The following is a 19,808-nucleotide window of genomic DNA, read 5'->3' as shown; positions in this document are numbered from 1 at the left end:
CATCCATGCGGTTGTGCAATTCCCGCTGGGTTTTCAGGAGCACACTGCAATTCTGAATCCTCGAAATGTAGTTTTTAACCTGGCGATAGAAATAAACATCACACGGCTGGCACAAAGGTGTGCAGTTTGGCGGTATTACTTTTGCCGTTCACGTCGTTTGACCCTCGTCATTTACAAACATTTGTGTAATACATTAGAGTATTAGTTTGTCCACCCCAGGAATCCAATATTAGACAAAATTTGTTATCAGCAACGTATGGTTTTAAAACATTATCAAGAAATGTTCTGCAAATCGCATTTGTCAATTTCCCGGATTTGGAGCAAGTAATGTAGAGTCAGCTAAGCGACTGACCTCTTCTATAACACGAGGACCAAATGTAACATTCGTCTCTTATAAACACACCTTAGGCAACACTTTTCCAGAGGCTGTGATGGCTTATTGCGCCGTGTACGAATGTTTTAGTTTGTTTTTACTACCAGCTGCGACAAGGGTTACTTTTTCTCCCTTATGCGATAACGTGCGTCGAATGTTCACCTGATACTTGCATCTTTTTTGATCGGTGATGATCACGTAATCACGATTAAAACCGGTGACAAGCGACGCCGTACGCGTGCTGAAAAGAGCCGCCACTTTCTGTATATCTTCTATATTATTTACCTCCTTGTGGGGACGTATTTAGTGACGTCCCGTTGACGACTATTATATTCCGATTTGAAATTACTTGTTCGAGATAATGATGCAGCAAACGTAAAATCCTTGTTGGTCGTGTATTGAAACGCTGCACCTGCAGCCCATTCCTGGAGTATTCATTTCCAAAGTGTTATGACCATTTTGCGATTCACTAGTCATGGTATCTTCCACTGAATCACCTTCTGCATCGCCTTTATTGTACAGTTCTTCAGTACCAACAAAAATAATTTCGTTCGTCAGCTCCACAAATCCCTCACTCGGAGTTGTCTCCATGTGACAAGGGTTAAAAGTTTAATTCTTTACTAAATCACGTCGTGTGGGAAATTAGTTTCCCTACCTCATTATTATTATTATTATTATTATTATTATTATTATTCCGTATTGAGTTCCGTACCTTATTAACCCTCCTATCCCTACGAATTCTGATACGAAAAACTACAATTAAAAAAAACCATGTACATTTTACTCGAGATTCGAACCCGGGTTCTCCACTTCCCAGCTAGTTGCCTTGGGCGTTGTGCTCTCGGCGCTCTCGCCGAACAGCGTTTACCATGTGGGTACATAAGCGGCAGTTTTAAAACGTTCTTTCCTCGATTTCTGGAAAGGTATGCGTTTGCGGATCCCATGTCTGGTGATGAAAAATGCTCTATTTACAATTACCTGTCGATTCCGCCAATTTCGAGTCGATGGCTCGTCATAACCTTTATGGGTGATTTTCACAAAAACGGTGGGGTGTTGAGCCAAAATATCTTAAGAGTCTTTCATTTTAGGTTGTACACAAACTCTCTTCCAAATTTGAGCCGAATCGGCTGGCCATGTCTCAGGCCTTCCCCTTGTTAGCCGTGTCATCTAGTCCTGATGCCTTTTCACTTGTGAGGTAAAGGGCGAGTTGCGGCGCCCTGACAATATTCCAAGTTCGGAGTTGGCGTGGCCCGACAGGACGCTCGGCAAGCCGGGTCTCGTCAGCAACTGCGGGGTGCCGCACATAAGCCTGTGCACGAGGGGTAGCCCCAGCGCATGGTCCAGGCTGACCGCACGCCTGGGAATTCCATGTTGACGCTGTGTCGGGGACTGTGTCGATGAAGGAGATTTGTATGCCAGGAGTGCCAAAGATGGCGGACTTTGTGAAACCATCATGGCAGACATTTCACAGTTCATGTGTCAATTTGTAACAGCCAGAGCAATCATGATACCTCAAAAAGAAACACGTACGTTACCATTATTTGTGTGTGTGAAATCATATGGGACTTAACTGCTAAGGTCATCAGTCCCTAAGCTTACATGCTACTTAACCTAAATCATCCTAAGGACGCCGGCCGCGGTGGTCTAGCGGTTCTAGGCGCTCAGTTCGGAACCGCGCGACTGCTACGGTCGCAGGTTCGAATCCTGCCTCGGGCATGGATCTGTGTGATGTCCTTAGGTTAGTTAGGTTTAAGTAGTTCTAAGTTCTAGGGGACTGATGACCATAGATGTTAAGTCCCATAGTGCTCAGAGCTATTTGAACCTATCCTAAGGACAAACACACACACCCATGCCCGAGGGAGGACTCGAACCTCCGCCGGGACCAGCCGCACCATCTATGACTGCAGCGCCCTAGACCGCTAGGGTACTCCCGCGCGGCTTACCATTATTTGCACGACGATTCTGATGGTGTAATCAGATTTTCAATATCTTTATTAGTTTAAAGTTTAGTATCTGACTGTAAATTATACAGGTAACACCCAGCAACGAATTTCCAAAATCTAAATGGTTCATCCGATTTTGTCGATCGACGAGTCTATAGAAAGCTATTAGCGTAAACCTAAATTGGTATGAATTACAGGCATGTAACTTGAATAGTACATGTGTTATTGGAGGACAAAGTGGCCTATTGCTATGGATCAAACGGTTCAAATGGCTCTGAGCATTATGGAACTTAACTTTTGAGGTCATCAGTACCCTAGAACTTAGAACTACTAAAGCCTAACTAACCTAGGGACATGATACATATCCATGCCCGAGGCAGGATTCGAACCTGCGACTGTAGCGGTCGCGCGGTTCCAGACTGAAGCGCCTAGAACCGCTCGGCCACACCAGCCGGCAGTAAATCTTTCCCATCCCTTAAGACCTTACTCGGTGATGATGATGATGTTTGGTTTGTGGGGCGCTCAACTGCGCGGTTATCATCGCCCGTACAAATTCCCATCCATTGCTCAGTCCATTCTCGCCACTTTCATGAATGATGATGAAATGATGAAGACAACACAAACACCCAGTCGTCTCGAGGCAGGTGAAAATCTCTGACCCCACTGGGAATTGAACCCGGGAACCCGTGCTTGGGAAGCGAGTATGCGACCGCGAGATCACAAGCTGAGAACACGTTACTCGGAACATATTGATTAACATTGCAAGATGAGAGGTTAATGTAAGCGCTAGCTAAGGCACTGCAAATGTGAAATCCTGGCATATTAATAAAGAAGTAACCGCCAGAATGTTGAATCCAAGCTTGCAGACGTTGTACTGCTGCCGGATGTCTGTTTGTGGTATGGAGTTCCATGGCTGTTGCACTTGGTCGGTCAATACAGGAACGATTAATGCTGGTTGTGGATAACGCTGGAGTTATCGTCTGACGATGTGCCATGTTTTCTTGGCTGGAGACAGATTTGGTGATCGAGCAGGCCATGGCAACATGTAAACGCTCTGTAGAGCATGTTGCGTCACCACAGATGTATGTGGGCGAGTGTTATCCCGTTGGATAAACACCCTCAGGCATGCTGTTCATGAATGGCAGCACAACATGTCTAATCACCACACTGACGTACAAATTTGCAGTCAGCGTGCATGGGATAGCCACTAGAGTGATCATGCTACGCATGTAGGCGCTCAACTGACCTCCTTCTAACCAACAGACAGCCATCACTGGCACCGAGGCCGAACCAGATTCCATCATAATACACAACAGACATCCATCCTGCCTTCCAATCAGCTCTCGTCTGACACCACTGAAGCGGTGGTTTGGGCTCAGTAGCATGCACGCTACATAGCGTCTGGCTCCGAGCTGTCCATGGAGTAACCGATTTGTAACAGTTCATAGTGTCACTGTGGTCCCAAATGCTTCTCAAATTGCCGCTTCTAAAGGAATACTATGTGCCAGACCCATACGCCAAACACGATGGTCTTCCCCCTCGGTAATGCCACGTGACACTGCTGCCAGCAATCACGTGCAGTAGCTACATTGATGCCAAGACTTCCTGCAGTATCGCAGAAGGAATTTCGAGCTTCTCGTAGCCCTATTACAAGACCTCGTTCAAAGTCAGTGGGACGCTGACAATGTCGTCTGCGTCGCCTTACATCCACCTTAATTAACATCAACACACCACGTCTTACCTCAAATGTGACTAACGGTCGCGAGTGTTACGGCATGTATTTAAAGCAAACCTGATTTGCATCCTCGTAGCGGCGCTACTAGCGCCACTCTTCTTTGCGACTGGCGTGAAATCTGAACAGACATCTTTCAGGTATAGAAACACGCCTACCACCGCCCAACTCTTTCTTGTCGTTGCAATTTTGACAGTACGATCAAAAAAATTATTAACGATATTCTGCAAGTTCTGTCTGAAGCGGCACTCTACCAGCACAGCTCCTGTTCGAGGCATCCTGTGATAGCATTCTATTACCATTTTTGACCGACCTTTGATGCTTAACTTCACAAATATTAATTCACATTTGGAATCTATGATTACTTCGCTCGATATTATACAGTTCCTTATGGCAATAAATACACCGCCACCCTTGACGTCTAACCTACCTTTGCGATAAATATTACAATATGAACGTCGGATTTCGTTACTGTTAGTATTAGGACAAAGCTGTTACCACCCCACTCTCCATTGTTGCCAGATGTATCCAAGATGGCGGCGATGACATCCAAATGGGGGATGTAGACTTGGCAACAGCGCATGCTGTCATCCAAGATAGTGGATTTTGCCGGGAAGTTTGAATTTTGGCGGGAAAATAGGTCAATTGGACTACCTCCACTAACCTAACCCACTCCCCCAGAAAATGGCGGGAAGCTCATATTCCATCAGGATAATACATCACACCATGGTTACCTCTACTAACCTAAGAAAATGGTGGGAAGATAGTTTAGTTGGGCTACCTCCACTAACCTTAGTCACCCTACCGCCACCTCTTCTTAGGGATTGGCAGGAAGTTTGAATTTTGGTGGGTAGATAGGTCAATTAGGCTATCTCTACTAACCTAAGAAAATGGCAGAAATAAAGGGCACTTGGGCTACCTCCACTGACCTAAGTAATCTGACCATCACCTCTTCCTAGGGATTGCTGGGAAAAGGACCCAGCCTGCACTGGGCTGCTGGAGAGAGGAAGGAGTGTACTTTATTTTGGGACAATTTATTTAGGGGCAGATTTTGAGAGATAGTATATTTATCACAGTGATACAGAACACACGCTATGACATGCCACACAGCCTACAGGCCTGCAAACCACTCGTAAATAATGCAATACATGTATGTCCAGAGAGCCAAACAACTCGTAAATCGTCAAAATAATAATCCATCTAGAAGACTGCAAACATGCTTGCTAATCATCAACTCGCCCATTTAGGATCAGACAGACGTAACTACATTTTTGCCACTTTTGAGTTGTTAGTACCATAAGGTACATGAAATCAAGACCTAAGTTATAATCAAACAAGTGTAACTGTATCTTATGTGTTTTCCGTTTTAGTTGTCAATGTATCTACATTTTACGAAAAATAGTAAGAGTCAGACAGACGGAAGAGCTGATCCGTTTTTAGACCACTGGACGCAGTGCTAGTTTGTGAAACGGAACAGCTTTTACGTTTCTCTGACCCTAAAGGAACTGTTAGAAGTTGTTTTTCCTGCTACTTCTCTTCAGAAGCATTGTCGCCATCGCTCTGTGACAACAATAAAATGCTACTTCCTGGCAAGGAAGATAAATATTGTTTTAGTTGTGAATGGGTTTACAAGCAAGTAGGAGCGCTATGGAGTACAGAGGAAGAGGGAGGGATCAAATGTGTCTTAGAGGAGCAGAATGTAATGGAATCTTGCAAGTATTAGAACCTGATTCTTAGTCTATGTATTTCGGTGGTAAGTACTATATTATTATTATTATTATTATTATTACTGTTATTACAGCTTTGTCATCATCATTATTATTATCACTATTATTATTTTTTATTATTATTATTTCTATTACTGCTGTTGTCATTATTATTATTGTTTATATTTATAGCTGAGGAAGAACGTGATGTGGTGATGGTCAGAATATTCATTGGTTCAGATGCAGATGATGATCCTTTCTATGAACTGGACAACACTACAGATTCTGGTGAGTCGCCAAACAATTACTAGACACTATAGCAGTTCTAGTTAATTTTTTTCCCTTCCTCTGAATACCTGTCACTTTATTGTTACAGACAGCACTATTGAACATGAAAAGTCCAACGTCCCTTGTAAAGAATGTCACAAAAACTGCTGAGGATGCAACTAAATCATCACAAGTAAATCATCACCGTCAGGAAGGGGAAATTGGAGATGACAATGATAGTACTGAGAATAGTAACACAACAAGAAAACGAAAAAGGGTAGCGGGTAAAGAGGAATGGAAAAGAAATCAAAGAAAAATCAATCGACAGCATGGTAGTGCATATATTTCTACGAAGAATTCCGAAGTTCCTGCAAGAAATGTGAAGCCAAAAGATTGCTCTAAATGTCCACAACAATGCCCCAGTAAGTTTACTAAGCAAGACAGACAAAATACCCACAGAGCGTACTGGGATCTTGGGTCAGTTGAGCTACAAATGCAGTACCTAAATAAGTTAGTGGAAGAAGAAGAGAAATGAAGTCTGAGGACAAAATCGGATAACTCACGAAGGAAGAGGACCAAGAAATTCTATCTAATAAAGGGATTTGATAAGATTCAAGTGTGTATGCAGTTTTTTCTCAAGACAATTGACATTTCTGAAACCTTTGTAAGAAATACTATTAAAAAAAAAAGAGATGAACATCATGTAACTGAGAAAGAGCGTCCGCATCTCGTGGTCGTGCGATAGCGTTCTCGCTTCCCACGCCCGGGTTCGATTCTCGGCGGGGTCAGGGATTTTCTCTGCCTCGTAACGACTGGGTGTTGTGTGCTGTCCTTAGGTTAGTTAGGTTTAAGTAGTTCTAAGTTCTAGGGGACTGATGACCATAGATGTTAAGTCCCATAGTGCTCAGAGCCATTTGAACCATCTGAAGAAAGAGCAAAGAGGATGTCATGAGCCAGGTATAAAGAGACCTGAAGAAAGTAAAGAGGCTATAAGGAAACACATTAAGAGTTTTCCTACACTTCCTTCTGATTACAAGAGGAAAGAGTGTACAGCAGACTATTTACTTGCTGATATGAGCATTAAGATAATGTATGAGTTACATCGGGAACAACGCTACGAGGAAGGAAAGATAGTTGAGAAATTAGGCTGTATAGTGAGATATTCACAAAGGAATTTAATCTGAAATTCCAACAGGCCACGAAAAGACATGTGTGATAAATGTTTAAAGTTTTCACACCTTTTGGCTGAGGAAAAGGAAGACAAAGATTTAAAAAGGGAATAGGAAGAGCATCTGAAAAGGAAAGAAATGGCAAAGGAATTTAAGAACATTAAGAAAGAATGTGCAAGAAAAGGTGAATCTTTGCTAGCGGAATTTGACTTACAAGCCGTGCTTTACTGCCCTAATGTGAATGCAAACGCAGTATTCTATAAAAGAAGGCTCTTCGCGTATAATCTCACAGTTCTTAGTGTAGGAGGAAACAAAACCGATTGCTACATGTGGGACGAGACAACAGCAAAAGGGAGGTACATAGAGGTGGCTTCATGTCTGTGGAATTTTGGAAAAATCACGCACTTGGAAAACCGGTAACCTTGTTTACTGATATATGTGGGGGCCAGAAAAGGAATGCCAACATGAGCACTGTGTGTTTGCATGCCGTGAATACACTGGACATTCCAACTATCGATCAATGCTTTTTTTAGCCTGGACATTTACAAATGGAAGTAGACTCAATGCATGCGAGCATCGAAAGAAAAAGTAAACATGAGGGTGTTTTAGATCCAATTGTAAGAATGACTTCCAACAAGTCAATGGATAACACTCAAATTTTAGATTTCAACCAGCTTCAGAAAAAAATAATTCAGATAGGAAAACTGCTGAGAATGGAGAAAGTGTGAAATGGCTTAAGATTGTTTGGATGCGATATAGGAAAGATCAGGCTGACACGATGTTTTTCAAGTATTCCTACGATGATCGTGACTTTCAAGTTTTGCACACCAAGAAAAGACCTGGCCTACAAAATTCTGCGAATTCAGGACCTGAAAACAATACTCTGTGCCCAGCATATGAGAGTCCTCTCTGCATAAGTAAACAAAAGTATTTACGTAAAAATGGTATTATACCTCCTAGGTAACACACATTATATCAAAAACTCAATGCTGCTAACGATTTAGTAAATGAGGAAAATGTGGAAGAATCACAGGAATAGACTTCATGTTTATTTTCTGGTTTTGTCTGCTTTATTATTGTTGTTAGTTCATCACCTTAGCTATTTCATGTACACCACTAATTTTGGCTCGTTTAAATGCCTGTGTTGTATTATTTTTCAAACAGTAATCCACAAACAGAAAAACAGGTGTGAAGGAGCACTGTGTTTCGTTAAAATGATTTTTCTTTTGTTTGTTATGTGAAGATTAGAAAAGAAAAATATTATTTTTGTTACCTATAAACTATTTGTTGTTCAATGATACTGCAGAAAAATAATGCAAAGTGAAAATAATAATGACTTTCATGTATTCTCCATCATAGCCTGATCATAAACTTCCTGGAAAACAGTTCTCTTGCTTATAGTACTCAATGAAAGCACCAACACACATTCCCATAGCCTGCTCCGTGTAATCTGTATTTGTAAAGACATTATTAACACAACTGCAGTGATCTTTAATGTGACAATATCGCTTAAATCTGCATATTATTTGTTTCACGTTCTTACGTTATACAGCAGCAGCCATTAAGTTAAGGATCGGACAAACATAACTGTGTGCATAATTTCATTAAATATTTCATTAGAGTCCATCGAATGACTAAAATATACAACACCTAGTAGAAAACAACAGCCAATGAAGTATACTTTTTATTTACCACAAAAAGTTTGTGAAAAACTATCAGAAAGTACTCAGTTTTTTGGACAAAATCTTTAAATCGAATTATCTCAAAACACTGTTTTTGTAGTTACATTTCTTTGATCCTAAATGGGCGAACTGTCGAAGTCATGCACCAGTCTTTATTTAAAGAATTTGAGAAACTACCACAATCCAGCACGTTCACCATGAGGTCGAGCCTATCTGACCTAGAACACAGTACCACCACCAGAGGGCGCTGTCGTCCGTGACGTAATCCAAGATGGCAGCTATGACGTCAGCTGATGACGCAAGTACCATTATCCAAGATGGCAGGAAACAGTGTCTTCACCACGAGGTCCAGGCCTAGTACACAGTACCACTGCCAGAGAGTGCTGTTATCCGTTTCATGACGTAATCCAAGATTGTGGGGGAAATGGTGGGAAACAGTGTGGTCGCCACGAGGTCTGGACCTAGTACACAGTAATGTCACCAGAGGGTGCTGTCGTCCATTCAGTGACATAACCCAAGATGACTGTCTAGAGGTGAAAATGACTCAGCCTGTGCTGGGCTACTGGAGAGAGGAAAGAGTATACTTTATTTATTTTGGAACGAATTATTTAGGGATGGATTTATGATAGTATATTTATCACACTGATACAAAACACAAGCTCTGACATGCTCGAGGTCACATCACACAGACCTGTAAACTACTTGTAAATAACGCTCTGCAGACACGCAGACCTGTAAACTACTCGTAAATAACGCTCTGCAGACATGCAAACAACTCCTAAATTGCCGAAATAATTTCAGTACAGAAATGCAAACTTCTCCTAAATAATGCAGATCACCGATGTGCAGACACAAAATCAACTTGTAAACTGTTCAAATAACTCTTAGCACAGCCTACAGACCTGCTTGCAAAATAATGCAACAGTCACAACACAATCAATGTACACAAGCACCGCCCGCCACCACCACCCGTCCACTAGACCGCACAGGAGGCTGCCGGCAGCCCTCGCGAAGTGACACGGCCGTCAGCTGTCAAACCACGCACAGCTGCCCTCAAGCAAGAGGCGGCGACATCCCTTTCATTCTTGGTACCTGAGACACCTCTGTGCAGCACATGTGTTTCACCATTGCTGATGCGATACCTGGGGATACTGACATCGCCGAATACCACAGGATGCATTGTTCCTTCCATCACGTGTTACCCTTCCTGCTTTCAACACACACACAAATGTTCCCACCACTATGTAAAGACTCCTATATACCAGCACAAAAGAATATCTTGTGAATGAATCGAGCATTATGGTTGGATCTTACCGAATTTTACCCACCGAATTACTGATGCCGCCAGTATTGAAGCACTGTCCGCCTTTATTTCTTGCAGCAGATGAGACTTTCAGTGGAAAAATACTATTTTACACAGACTGCCGTATTGCACTGACAATTAAACCCTTTAAAGTGCCCCTGCATATCGTCAAATACAGAAAAATCTTACTCAATTACACTGCCCTCCCACTAAGGACAGGAACTTGAATATTGGAGCGCGAAACCGATCTCCGAACCAGCAATATGTCACCACTTACTGTGTCGACATAGTAAATATACAATTTCTATCCTGCGCCATACAAAATCATTCCTTTTACGTCATTCGTACATATACTGCGAAGACAGACAGCACCATGTACACCCCTCGCAGCACTAGATATTTCCCTGCAAGGTCGGTGGTCATCCACATCTGACGCGTTACCAGAGCACCCTCAGCAGACCGAAGTCACTCTCAGAACTTTTCTACAAATTCAGGCCCACTATGCCTCAGCACAAATGCGTTACTGTTTCTGGTCTGGACCTGCTCGCTTTTCTACACCCATCTCCAGATTCTGGAATTACAACAACACGTTTTTTTTGCATGGTTTGCCGTAATATTATACCATTTTCGTGGTACTTCTCAATTTCAAGCACACAGCAGTAGCCTACCGATGGCTCACGCAACATAATTCCGAAGATAGCGACGGGAAATTATTTCTCTACAAACCTGCAACTTAAGCGCTTACCCCGTCTGCGAACACCTTTACATGGGAACTCGAAACAAATAGAGGGAACCGATATTTCCACTCACGACTACCGATGTCCGTATTGTAATAGATTCCAAACCATCCCTATAATTTACATAGTAAACTAATGTGTTTCTCATGTCTAGAGAACTAGCAAATGTGTCTTTCGCCTGCTACATGGACACACTACAATCCATGTTCCCTCAACTAAATAAAGGAGCGAAATGTGCAGAAGCAGTGAACCGAACAATTTACATGGGAGGGAATAATCGACCAGCGCAAACACAACTCCATTTTCAATCTTCTCAATTTTCCATGAGATCACGAAAACTATCCAACACATACTAAGTATTAGTTCGCCATTCGGTTGTCCAGAGGACAACATGGTTAAGCCATCTACATTCCCACATTCACAACAGCCCTCTCAATTCGGGCAGACCCTACTGTTAGCTAGAAATGTGAATCATTCCCACTACAGGCCACACACAGACAGAATCATCGTATGAAACCGGTCATATATATATATATATTTGATCGCTACACTGGACCTCATCGCGAAACACTGGATTGTGGTAGTGCCTCAAATTATTTAAATAAAGACTGGTGCACGATTTCGACAGTTGATGTTTAGCAAGCATGTTTGCAGAGTCTTTTAGATGGATTATTATTTTGACGATTTATGAGTTGTTTGGCTCTCTGGACATACAGGTATTGCATTATTTACGAGTGGTTTGCAGGCCTGTAGGCTGTGTGGCATGTCATAGCGTGTGTTCTGTATCACTGTGATAAATATACTATCTCTCAAAATCTGCCCCTAAATAAATTGTCCCAAAATAAAGTACACTCCTTCCTCTCTCCAGCAGCCCAGTGCAGGCTGGGTCCTTTTCCCAGCAATCCCTAGGAAGAGGTGATGGTCAGATTACTTAGGTCAGTGGAGGTAGCCCAAGTGCCCTTTATTCCTGCCATTTTCTTAGGTTAGTAGAGATAGCCCAATTGACCTATCTACCCACCAAAATTCAAACTTCCTGCCAATCCCTAAGAAGAGGTGGCGGTAGGGTGACTAAGGTTAGTGGAGGTAGCCCAACTAAACTATCTTCCCACCATTTTCTTAGGTTAGTAGAGGTAACCACGGTGTGATGCATTATCCTGATGGAATTTGAACTTCCCGCCATTTTCTGGGGAGGGAGTTAGGTTAGCGGAGGCAGCCCAATTGACCTATCTTCCTGCCGAAATTGAAACTTCCTGCCAAAATTCGCTATCTTGGATGACATCATTCGCTTTTGCCAAGTCTACACGCTGCCAAATTGGATGACGTCATCGCCGCCATCTTGGATACATCTGGCAACAATGGAGAGTGAGGTGGTAAAGCTTTGTCCTAATACTGCTGTTCACTTCTGGCTTCAATCAACTTTCTGTTCCTAATACTTTCTGCTAATTATAACCTTCAATAAAAGATATTAATTCTGGGACCTTTCCTTGGATTTCCGTGTAGTTTACTAAAACCATATTAACCTTTTCCATATCCAATCAGCGAGGACGAGCATTCACTGAGAATCTCGTGGCTGATATAACTTCGATTTTGGCAGGCAATTCGTGTTTGATCCAAGGAGGAGGAGTTCTTTAACCTAAAACACGCCACACATACTCTGTCACCCTAGTAGCTGTTTCCTGTGTGTAGTGCAAGCTGACCTATTAAGGGGAACCCTACAATTCCCCATTCGATGGCGGAGGTCGAGAAATTCGCATCGACATCGTAGCATAGAGGTATGAGCCTCTGGTTTAGACCTTAAACTGCGCTCCAAAGAGGATCGTGATCGAACCTGGGCAGGGTGCTACACACATTCAGCTTAGCTTGCACCCTGTGAGCGATGCTAGTTGCCATCACCAAATGAGTCATCCGCTGAAGTAAACCGAGTATGCGCTCAGAACCCAAGCGGTAGGAGTCATTCGTGCCGAAATGTGTCACTATTTGCAGCTGATTGCATGCAACCATTGCGTTCGATAGCTGCCGGCTGGGCCTCCTGCACGTCTCTTGACGAAACACCCCGGCAAACACAGCGCTCACACCCAAGATGGATCAAATCCAAAAATACGCGGGGGTCCTTCCATGTTTTTCGTTACAAATACGCGGCGTAAACTATGGGAGGCGCAGTGGAGCATGGACGCAAAAGAAATGGTCAGATGATGATGATGATGTACTAAGCTAAGGAGCACGGCGAATGAAAAAATAGCTATTGCAATAAATTAACTAACAAGTGGTACCAGTATTGATAAGAACGTTAACCTGCACTAGAGACAAACACTACGTAACGTGTATCTTTCCGTTCGAACTGAAATAATTACACAGGAATTCTAGTAGTGCTCTGCGGCGCCTAAGGCCTGCAGCTGGATGCGCGGGATGTTCCGGACACGCGCAAATAGCTCAGTGTTTACGTTGGCACCCTTCTCCCCTCTTACCCGTACCACGTGACGTCAGGCGCCATGCCGAACAATGTAAACAACTGGGGCGTCCTCGCACCGCCTTTGTGCTTACTCTAGTTCAAGCGGAACGAAAATAAATTGCTACGATAGCTGTGTACGGGCAGCTACAGAGCAGATGCTTCCTTATGTTGTATAAACTTTAAAGCTGTGTAGTTTATACGCCGGTGCAAGCCTTCGTTCTTGTCGCCACTCGACGGTTTAATTGCCAAATGCGCTACTTTTTTGTCGAGTGGCTACTCATTTGATCTCATGAATCTGAGTGGAACACATTGCAGAACTCTTCGCCGACAAATCTGAGGTGGTCACTGCGAATCGAATCAACGACCACCAACTCAGTAGCCAGCGACGCTAGCTACTTCTTTACAGCATATATTTTAATTTTAATTTATAACAAATTTACAGTTGTAAGTTACAAAAAAATACAACTTCGTAATTGTTCGAAAGTGCAAAAGTATACAGCATTACTGTCAGTATTTTGTTTGTTGACTGTTCCTATTTCCTCTCGAAACCAAAATCTCCTCCTTCTTAAGTGTGTGACATTATGTAATTCGTTGAACTTGCGAAGAATTAAATTTTTGTTCTAACTGCATCTGAAATAAGGGAACTAATCTGTACATCTACATAAACTCGAGTTTTCCTTTAAAAGTACTTACTTATTTGGTGTTTCCCTTTTTTAAACATCCTTATTTTTACAAAAAAAAGTACGAATGGGCCAAATTTTTCCTTTTCCCAGTTATTTCTGACAATTTTGTCCCTATCTGATGTGTCACAAAGAACGGGATAGATTCACTAAAACACTTTTCTCTACTAGCTCTGTTATGTGTTCCTGATGGGACACAAAGGTTTAATACTGTTATTTCAATTGGTTTGGCTTTGATAACGCGTCAATTCAGTTGCTTTTTCTAAACTCTCTAGTTCCAGTCTCATCCTGATCAAAATGCAGCAATCACTACCGTTAGAGCCGACATCGTTGTACACACTGTATTGCTATTTTAGATTCATTTCTTCGCAATGTACTTTCTGAAGGAAGGCAGTGTCCACGTAATTGGTTTTTAAGAAAACCCCCAGAATCTTCATCTTTTTTTCACCTGTTATTCCGCAGATATTTAGCGTGGGTAGACTAGGCACCCTCCTACTGTCAATTGCGAGCCATTTGTCTGTTTCCACGTCCATTCGTATTCCCTTACTTAATTGTCTTGTCCGGATTCGTTTCCTGGAGTTTGAATTTCCATTTTTTATTTCTCGTCGTTTTATAGTTTCTTGGTTGCTAATACTTCCCTCTGCTGCCTTAATTGTGTACTTTGCGGATCATGTTGTGGCACTGAAAGCTGTTTCCGCATAATCTTCTACCTTACTTCCCCACTTACATGCTCCAGTCACATCTGCTGTGGTTGCACTCAGCTGTTCCTGTGTAGTCGGCTGGCGTGTTGTTTCCCACAATGGTTGGTTTTTACTTTCTTGCTGTGGACGGCTCAAGGGTCTCGCCACGTGTGGTTGTCGGGACTGAAGAACGTCTGCGTCCGCTTGACTTTCCACCTCAATCTCGGGTATAGTCAGTATTGCTGGAACGTTATCGGGCTTCTGATTCCTTGGTATCAGGACCGAGTTTTCTTCAGGGTCTTCTTCGGAAGTCGCACTGCCCTTTTCCAACGGCCGTTTCATGTCCTGATTTCGATGAGAACAAGAAACACTTTCATTTTCCGTATCTCTTTCGTTTTCTTGCTCTTGAATTGAAATATCATGGACTCTGTAGCTGTTTTCCTGAACAATAGTTGCATACTGGTCTCTATCTGTTTCATCCTTTTGGTCGTCGTGTGCGTTCTTGGGTACTTAATTTTCTGGCAGTCTCTTGTTCAAGAGTGGAAATTCCTTTTCAGCTAAAACTAGGAGAGTGGCCAGTGGATTCCACATGAGTTTTCTCGGTGTTGCCCGTTGCAGTACTCGGAGGAATCAATTCTGGTGCCCGCAATCTTGTCCGCTGTTGCAGATTATTTCGTTGAATAAACACGCACCGTGAACAGTTTGCTCGAAGATGTCTTGGTTCACTACACACGTGACATATGAGGGTTCGCCCAACGTATATTATGTGTGCCTTGCAACCGCCTACTAGTATGTGTAACGGCATGTCTGAAGTAAAAAACACTCCTACAGATCTAATCCCGTTGTAGCACTGGATCTTGTATCTAGTAGATCACTTTTCGAATTCGATGTTTTTTACCTGTCCATAATTAGAAAGTGCCTGTATTAAATCCTTGTTGTCTAGCTCTGGGGAAAGGTTTAGCAACCTGACAGCTTACAGTTCGGTGTTCGCGGCACTTGTATCAACGGTACTGAGAGGATCATCGCGATGACGGAATTCAAAATTGCGCTGGGATTTTAGTAATATTCTATCTAACATAGCAGATCTATGCAATTTAGCAAAAACGCAGTATATCTCATTTTCTATTTGAATGAACTCTGCATTATCACCAGAAATACCGAAAGTTTCATGTAGCCAGTCGTGAACTTGCATTTTGCATTTTTGTTAAAGGCGTGCCTCAAAGAATTTTTCCTGATCGAATCCAGACACAACATTTTCGTATCGTAACAGCTTTTACGTGAGCAGCCAGCTACAACACTGAGCGCTGCATCGTACGTCCACATTGCGTGAGCACTAGGCCGCGACTATGTCACTTACGGAAGGAGCAATCTCAAGTATGGCACGTCAACACCGTTACACTTATCTCGCCCAAAACTGGCCTATCCTCTAAACGTTTATGTATTATTCTCCGTATTTTTAAAGCTATTTTTCGCCTTATCGATGTCTTTACTTTTTCTTCATATATGGGTTCCCATAAGTTTCGGCTAGGTGTCTGGTACCATTCAGTGGTCTTAGTACTGCGCTTAAAAAAAAAAAAAAAAAAAACACGTAAGGGTACACTTGGACTCCCATGTTTCCAACTATCAAGACGTATGTTTCTAATCGATACTCATGATTAGTAAGAATTTTGCATTGGTACTTCCAACAATTTCCATCTGCGGTTCTGTGAATCCTATGAACAAACAAAATATTGCTCTTTGGAACCTCGTTTTCACTAAGAACACACGCAACATTTTCAGCTATTAATGAAGACTTTTCTTTCCGTCCAGTCTCTGTCCATAATTCCATCCGTATCAAAATGATTTATGCATGTTCGTTCCACATCTCCTCGTAAACCACTGAACTGATTTCAATCAGACTTGGTACAAATATCACTTACTCCCTGGGGAAAAAAAATGTGGGGGTGGGGGATAATCACCTATGTATCAAAGGGGTGGGGATGGGAGTGGAGTGAAAGATCAGTGTAGCCCACGACGCGTGAACACCCATATTTTGGCCTACATTTTCGCTGCTCATGCAGTAAAATAGCCGCATGAAGCATGACCTTTTAATTTGTTACTTCTTTATTACCAACCGTATTCGCAAGATATTTCGCAGACAGTATCCACATATGCCAGTGAATGTACTTAAAGATACGTATCATTATACGACACCGTTCAGGAGAAATGACATCATAAACGTAGAGATGCTTGAAAAACTGGGGCATCATATCATGACGTTTATTCATAACACATTTCGCAGATAGTATCCACATATGTCACTGGAGGTACCTGCAAAACTGTATTATTATAAAATACATAGCTCACGAGACACGACGTCACAAACATTGAGCTGCGTCAAAATGAAACTGCACGGCGAAGTTCGCTAGACATACAGGTGAAATATGTGTACAATATATGTAAAGCATATTTGACGTGTGCGTACGCGGGAAAAGGCGAGGGTATAAAGCTCATCCTAAACCTATGGAACGATTTCAACCAAATTTGATACATATATTAGTTACGATCTCAAAGAAATACTGCGGGGGGATAAGAACCACCAGCCTCCTACGGGGTGAGAGAGAATCTGGAAAGAGGAGATGGACAGACAGCGAGCGGCAAGGAGGAGATGGACACAGACAGGAGGAGGAGCAAGTGAACAGAGTAAGGGAGAAGGGAAGGGGGACGTGGACAGGGAGATAGGGAGGAGGAGATGAAATAAGAGGGGAGAGAAGCAGATGGATAGAGGGGGGAGGAGTAGATGGACAGAGCGCAGGGTGTGGAGGAGATGGACAGGGAGAGGGTGAAGAAGGAGATGGAGTAATAGAAGTCTGGAATAAATACATACCTGGGCAACGCCGGGTACTCTGCTAGTGTTAATATAAATGCTGTGCATCTTACCCTATTCGAGGTTTTCCTCTCTCTCTGTTGACACGATCGTCGACGGCACGTTAAACTTCCTCCTTGCCTTGTTATTCTTACACTGACCTGAAGCGGTTCATAAAAACCGCCTCAAACAGAAGATCTGGGCGAGGATTTGAATATCACGAGTCCAGCGACTTGCGCCACCTCGCTTTGTTTGCCTTATGGGTATATGGGTGCACTCACTCAGAGACCAGCAGGACTGAGGTAAGTCAATACATTTGTATTACCGAGAGTCCCGTCACGATGTTCGGTAATAGAAGTTCGTACCACCATTCTAACATTTGCGAAGCAGTGCAATAATGTCATGAAATAAAATGTTTCTTGAACTAATTAAATAGAGTATTAGAGAATTTCTACGACAGTAGACAGCACTAGTACCACCAGTTCAATAATTCCCTGATTTATGTTCCTGCAAAAATAAACTGCTTCAGCTATAGGCCGACGTCGTTAAAGAACTCTCTGTCGAGCGTGTCTTTGGCTGAGTTTCCTGGCAGCGGTGATCAAAAGCTCGCGGTGACGTACAATTCGCTGTCACGATTACTTACGAGAAAGAACCCGTCTATTATGCTTACCTCCGACGCATAGTCCTCAATCGGGAAGAGTAAAACTTCGCCACCGAAAGAATTAAACTTACGTTTGATAAAATTGTAGTGCTCGTGCAGACTAAAATCACGCCTTCGTCAAAGAGGCTTATTCAAACGGACATGGTACAGGGTAATTGACTGACTTCTCGATTGTTTAAAACAGTTTGGACAGAGCTCTTTAACATCTACACAAATGACCGCAACCTTCATGAGCACAACAGCAATTTTGTTCACGCAGATCATCTGCCGTTGGCAACTCCTGTTACGCCCTTCGAAAGAGTCTGCCTGAAATGTTTTAAAGAAGATGGGTTTTATTACAATAATCATCAACATAGCCCAAAGCCAAATAAACTCAACTGAGTGCTTAACATCTAAAACATAGTCACATCGTAAACCCATCGTCTCAAGGGCAAGGAAAACAATTTAATGTTACACTATCTTCTTCCTCTTGCTCCTTTGTCCCGCTTCCACGCAGAGTCGGCATGGTTATTAAAGTATTTGGCGTGGTTTTAGTTTAAGGGTGGCCGAATGCCCTTCCTGTCGCCACCCCATTACCCCTGGGAGGGGATGTGTGCACCCCAACTGTCTGTGTGTAGTGTTATTTACGCGAAAGTGAGCGAAAGTTCCCTAAATGTTTGAGAATCGTGTAATTTAGGTGGGACTTTGGTATCTGCCCGGTATTCACACATTGGGTTGTGGGAAACAGCCTAAAAAAACAGATCCAGGTTGGTTGGCATACCGACCCTCCTCGTTAATTTGCAGGGCGTATTCTACCCGGGCCGACGCACCTCCCCGTCCCGGAAGCGGTGCTTTAACACGCACGGCTATCTGGGCGAATAATTTGATACTATACTACACTGAAGAGCCAAAGAAACTGATACACCTGCCAAATATCGAGTAGAGCCCCCGCGATCACGCAGAAGTGCCGCCGCAAAACGACGTGGCATGGACTCGACTAATGTCTGAAGTAGTGCTGGAGGGAACTGACACCATGAATCCTGCAGGGCGGTCCATAAATCCGTAAGAGTACGAGGGGGCGCAAATCTCTCCTGAACAGCACGTTGCAAGGCATTCCAGATATGCTCAATAAAGATCATGTCTGGGGAGTTTAGTGTCCAGCAGAAGTGTTTAAACTCAAAAGAGACTTCCTGAATCCACTGCAGCTGTTCCGGACGTGTGGGGTGTCGCATTGTCCTGCTGAAATTGCCGAAGTCCGTCGGAATGCACAATGGACACGAATGGATGCAGGTGACCAGACAGGATGCTTACGTTCGTGTCACCTGTCAGAATCGTATCTAGACGTATCAGGGGTCCCATATAATTCCAACTGCACACGCCCCACACCATTACAGGACCTCCAACAGCTTGAACAGCCTCCTGCTGTCATGCAAGGTCCATGTATTCATTAGATTGTCTCCATACCCGCACACGTGGGCCATCCGGTCGAAAACATTTTGAAACGAGACTCTCCCGACCAGGCAACATGTTTCCAGTCGCCAACAGTCCGATGTCCATGTTGATGGACCCAGGCAACACATAAAGCTTTGTGTCGTGCGCAGT

The sequence above is a fragment of the Schistocerca piceifrons genome, chromosome 8 (genome assembly GCF_021461385.2).
Source record: "Schistocerca piceifrons isolate TAMUIC-IGC-003096 chromosome 8, iqSchPice1.1, whole genome shotgun sequence".
NCBI lineage: Eukaryota > Metazoa > Arthropoda > Insecta > Orthoptera > Acrididae > Schistocerca > Schistocerca piceifrons.
The sequence above is the reverse complement of the archived record's forward strand: the minus strand, read 5'-3'. Positions refer to the sequence as shown.